Below are 6,334 nucleotides of genomic sequence, written 5' to 3' on the forward strand. Positions count from 1 at the left end.
CCAGTAAGCAGCGTTCCTCCATGGCTTGTGCTCTAGCTCCTGCCTCCAGGTTCCTGCCCTGAGTTCCTACCTTGGGCTCCGTGATGAACTGCGACCTGGGAGTTGTAAGACAAATAAACCCTTTCCTCCCCAAGTTGGTACTGGTCAGAGTGTTTTGTCACAGCAATAGAGAACAAACTAAGACAGCTAGGTAGAAACTCTAGGTGTATTCAGAGATTCTGATAGCATACAAAATGTAGAGAAAAATGCATTCCTTTGGTTTACACCAAATGGCTAAATGCAGGAAAGTACTGATGAGATATAAGCACACAGTCTCCAGGAATTGTGTGATGGCTCACTTGGGAGATCAACTTGACTGAATTGACACACACACACACACACACACACACACACACAGGACATTAGTAAGTAGATCTCTCTTGTGTCTGTGAGGATATTAGCAGAGCAGATTAACTAGAGGGGAAGATATGCCTTGAATGTGAGGAGTATCATTCTGTAGGATGAGTGCACAGAGGGAATGTAAGTGGAAGTAGAAGGGCTGGAGAGATGGTTTAGAAGTTAAAAATCTTGTTTTAGCCAGGGCTCTCTGGAGAAATAGAACACATATATATGTATGTATATGTGTGTGTGTGTGTGTGTGTGTGTGTGTGTGTGTGTGTGTATTAATAGAGGGTTTATTACATTGGTTTACAGAATAGGGTCTTGATTGTCTAACAAAGGCTGTGCCACACTGGAGAGGTTCAGGGATCCGTAGCTGCTCAGTACACAGGCTGGATCTGTACAGCAGTCTCAACCTGGTGCTGAAGGCCTGAAGGATTCCTGGGGAGCTTCTGGTCTTCAGTTCATGTTGGAACCTGAAGTCGGTTCTATTATCAGTGAAGGAACGCCACAGCAACAACACAGATAAACTCACAAGTGAGAGGGACAGCAAGCACAAAGCTGAAAGCTCCCCTCCTCTGCGTCCTTTTCTATTACTCACACATTTGGGCTGGGCCTCAGGCTTCAAGCATTCTGATCAAGAAATCTCTCACAGGAGTACCCAGTGTGTTAGCAGGTTCCAGGTCCGGTTAAGATGATGACCAAGATTAACTGTCACAGAATCCTTGCTGTTCTTCCTGAAGACAGGACTTGGTTCCTAGCAGCCACAGTGGGAAGCTCAAAATCACCTCTAACTCCAGTTCCAGGTGACCCTCTTCTGGCCTCTACAAGCACCAACACTCTTCACACACGCACGCACGCACACACACACACACACACACACACACACACTACAATTAAAAATAAAGTAAATCTATAAAAATAGAAAGGAAACAAAGTGAACCTATACCTGAGGCATTTCCCAGTTTCCAGACCACCTTGATGCGCTGCTCTGTGTTGAAAAATTGGAAACTGGGAAAAATCTCCAGAATTTTATGAGGCATTTTGTCACCTAGATCAGAAGGCTAACTGACACAAACCTCTGTTTAAGACGGTGATAAACATCATGCAAAGGGAAAAGCAGATGGGAAACTCACAGCAAGGAAAGCAATATATTCATTTGTTAACAGTTTATGGTCCCAAATTAAAAAATTGTTTTTTCTGTTTCCTTTAGTCCATAACAAGCTAGACTGTAGGATATTCACAAACATGCTCTACAACTAAAAGGAAATGTTTCCTCGTGGTGATTTATTTTTTGATGTCTCATTAGAGCATACACCCCTGTCTTCAATCCTGTTGAACTCTTCTATTTTATATCTACATTGCAAATCAGTAACATTCAGAAACCTTTGGCTTCCCCTCTTTCCTGGACACCCTCTGTTTCCACGTTCCGTCAATGTATTTATACACTTGTAGTCTTTTAATTGACGTCCTATTCTTTAGTCTTCTGCTTGGCTAGTAGATTTGGAGTAAGGTCATTTATGCCGTAGGAGGACTAGGCCCTCAATTCATACACACACACTTTCATGTTTATGTTGTTAATTTCATACTATGCTCATTGGTTATGGTTTTGTTGTTCAGGATCCTGGTGTTCTCTTCAGCTGGAAAGAAAGGGCTGGAAAGTCTTACCACATAGATAAGTCATGGGACAGGCACCTAGATTCCTGAGTCACTTTATGAAACAGAGCTACTCAGGAGAGACAACAGAATAGGAGTATCCACATTACCCTCAGATCAGTAAAAAGTGTCGTTTTACTTAAGGCACTGAGACTTTCAGACTTGCTCAGTGAGACAGCCCGTTTTGAATATCCCCAGTAAAGCTGCAACTGTTTCTCATTCCAGTTTCTCAGAGACCATCAAAGTTTGTTTCATTCAATAATCTACCTAGGTTATGTATCTGATGCTGCTTTTCACTTCTGTGTTTTATTTATCCAGATACTTTACTGTATCTTTGGCAACACCAATCAGATTCATCCTTTCCTATGACTCATTAACAAAGTTCCTTCATTCCAGTTCTCAGTTCCTTTTCTGGAGTACTATGATAAGATCCTGCAACCAGAATTTCCAAATCATGTGGAGTACTGGGTTACTCTTTGCATTTGGTTAACTGGGCTCCATAAGTTCCAGATAAGAGTACGTGAGCCTCTGTACTTGATGATATTTAACATGGATAAGCTCAGATAAGTAGCTAATCCACTAACTGTCCCAACCTGCAAATTGTCTTAATCCTTTCTAGAAAAGTTTCAAAATGACATGTAATTTCTCATGTTGAAAGTATACATTTTATCATCATAAGCTATTTAACATGCCTATAGTGATGGATAGCCCACTGCTGGTGTCTGTCTCTTGCGTTAATTTCAGTTATTCCAGATTGTTTCCTTTATGAACTGCAACAAACTCAACTCTGTATTCTCATTTCCATCATCATTAAAAATAGTCTTTTATAAGTAAAGGATCCTAATAGGCTAAGGGTACAGCTCAGCAGTAGAGTTCCTACTTAGATGTATGAGGACCTTGCTTCAAGCTACAGCACTGTCCCATAGGTAGGTAGGTAGGTAGGTAGGTAGGTAGGTAGGTAGGTAGATCGATTGATTGAGAGAGAGAGAGGATGATAGATGATAGATAGATAGATGATAGGTAGATGATAGGAATAGATAGATAAATAGATGATAGATGATAGATAGATGATAGATCAATGATAGATGATAGAGAGATAGATAGCAAAAAGGTAGATAGGTAAGTAGATAGATGGATATTATTCATAGAATTGTATATATTTTGTATTACATATAATGTTTAGAACTATGTAGTGACCTGTTCCTGCTACTGCTTACTTACATGCAAAATTTAAAAATGTTAATAAAGAGGCAATCAGGTATTTTATTTAAAATGAAACAAGATATTGATATTGAAACCCAATTTGTGTTTGATGTAGGCGGTTTCATTTTAATGTCTAGAGAAATGGTTCACATCTCGTTTCGGCTGGAGATTTTCAGAGTGCAGAATCCTAGGCTTGCTGATGGTGAGCCCAGGACCCTCCTATATTTTTTAACAATTACTTCAGATAATTCCGAAAGCAAATTGACTTAAGCACAACTGGTCATAGAGTAGCCCCAATTATATAATTAATAACTTTAACTTCTTGGTAAATAACTTGATGGAATAACTCTTGCATGAAAATGTTTGTCGCTTTCTATAGAATCACCAGTAGTCTGCGTAATTACTTTGTGGCATCTTTAATATCTTCCATACTATACTGAAGTCAGAAAAAATGAAATCAAATAGACATAAAATAAGATTCTGCCTCTGCCTCTCACTGAATCAATGACTAAAGGAAAGTTATTTCATGGTTTCAAGCATGTTTCCTCATTTGTGAACTGTAGATTGCAGCTGACTTTTAAAGTTTTGGTTATGTTTAAATGGCAAATTCTAGTAAATGTCATAGCAGAATCTGATGTGCAGAAAAGTTTCATAAATATTTGTTTCCATGAATATTTTTATATTCTTTCTTTTTTTGATCTTTTTGAGACAAGGTCTCCCTGTAGCCCCAGCTGGCCTGGAACTCACTGTGTAGACCAGGCTGGCCTTGAACTCACAGAGATCTGCCTGCCTCTGCCTGGGATTGAAGGCTTGCGTTATCATGCCCAGCCTATATTTTTATATTCTTTAAGAATTCCAAGCATATATACATTGGATTTTGGTCATCTTCACCCTCATTACCCTCTCTTCACCCTCCAACTCTACTGTTGCAATCCTCAAAATGTGCTCCTTCTACTTCGATAGTATTGGGGGGTGGGGGGCTGTGTGGCCCACTGAGTTTAATTAGGGTTGCTTGCATAAGCATGAACGGGTTTATTTACTGGAACAAGGACAACTTCTCAAGGCCTACATCAGTGAAAAAAAAAAAAAAAAACCCTTCTGCAGCAAATATTAATTGCCCATAAACTGTCAGGAAGGGGAAGGCCCTCACACACTCCGCCCCTGGTGCATAACAGCATGTCAATGAGCTCCTTCTCATGCAGTCAACCATAGCTGCAGTGGGTTCATAAGTCTGGCAGCTATGTCATGTGCAGACGTTCTGTCACAGCATTTCTCCAGCTCCTCTGGCTCTGAAATTCTGACAACGTACTCTGAGCCTTGGAGGGGGTGGCACAGATGACCTGCTTAGGGTCAAGGCCATGATCACCACTTTAACCAGTAGTAAGTTTCTGCATTAACCACCTCCCATTGAACAGGAGGCTGTTCTAACAGACTGAGAGCCTCACTAACCTATGGGTATAACTATAAGTATTTACTATACAGATTGACATTTTGCTGAACAACAAGAACAACAAAAAGTTGTAGGATCATACCTCGGGCTTATGATGTCCCCAACTATGGATTCTTACCAGGTTTAGGTACAAAATATGAGTTTCCCTCTGTGGAACAGGCTTTAACTCAAATCAGAAAGCTGTTGCTTATCCTCACACAGATTTGTCATTATTGCACCAGTGGACACATCCTGGCTGGAAGGTTGGTATTGTGGCTCATGGAGTCCACAAGTGGGTGGGGCTGTTGATGGCTTTTCTCTCCTAACAGCACACATTGAACCTTTCAGCACTATGAAAGCTGGCTAGAACATGACCTTTGTTTTAAAGTGTCAATGTCAAACAAAACATTTTAAGTGTGAGATGAAATTAAATACAAATGAAGCTTTTTGTCATCAAAAACACTTAAAATTACTTGAAATGTGACTTCTCTCAACAGTTTTATCTTTTTGCCTTCAAATCATTAACTTCTTTTTCTCTTACAAGTATTAATAAATAACAATTTCATGCCAAATGATAGAAAGAGGAATTATATTTTTATCTCATTCTGTATAATAATTCTCTAAACCTTAGTGGCATAATACAACAAATATTATTATATAACTATTGCTGAGGACTCCAACAGCAGCTCCGTAGTGCTTTGGATATGAGGGTTCCTAGAGCTATGTGGGGCTGCCAGCTGAAGCTGGGTCCCTTCAAAATCTATCTGCATTAGTTGATGCACTGTTAAGTTAGTCTAACCATGTAGCTTTTAGGAGGAGGACTCAGTCGCTCACTGGTCCTGGTAGGCAGCTCTGTTCCTCTTAATGTGGACTTTATACCATAGCCAGCATGTTCTTAAACCATTTAGGTAGCTCATTCAAAGCAAGCAAGAATTATGAAATTAAAATCATACTGCCAAAATCAGCAACAGTTCACATTGCCTCTTGCAGCCTAAGCTGGCATTCTTTCTAGAAATGTAATTATTTTAAAATTTTCTGGCTGTCTTGTTAGCCTTATTTTGCCAAAAGTCACACCAAAATATACAAGATTTTCTGTTAGACATTTGCTAAGAGTCACTTCCTTAAAACTTCTTAGCAACTACTTTTTATTTCTTTTTATTATGTGAAGGATTTGTGAGGTGTACTCTTGAAATCCTTAGAGGCCATTTTGTCTTAACAAAGATTTTACAGTCCTCATCTTGATTTCCTTTTTTCCTTTTTGAGAATGTTTCCTGGTGCTATTTCCCATCTGTAAGTGTTAAGAAATTCCCTAGCAGTAAGTTCCTTAAGAGTACTCTATCTTTCTCTTCTAACATTTTAAGAGAAAACCAAGTGACTTCAACACTTGGGCTCCAAAGCTCCATATCTGTACATCCCAGACCACTGGGCATATTTTCTACCTCCTAAACTTTCCTTTATCTTGCTCAAATTTTGCTACTTTATGAAATATCCCCTTTCCTCCAGTTTCCAATGGGATTTTATCATCTGTTTTCTGACCCTAAATACAGTCTTCTAAAGTATTATCATCTTTTACATAGTTTCTTCAAGGCTCTTACCAATTTTGGTGCCTTTTCCAAAATCATGGCAGCTGATAATCATTAATCAGATCCAAAATGGCTCCCAAGTTTC

Source organism: Nannospalax galili, unplaced genomic scaffold, assembly GCF_000622305.1.
Source record: "Nannospalax galili isolate Female #2095 unplaced genomic scaffold, S.galili_v1.0 scaffold1064, whole genome shotgun sequence".
Taxonomy (NCBI): Eukaryota; Metazoa; Chordata; class Mammalia; order Rodentia; family Spalacidae; genus Nannospalax; species Nannospalax galili.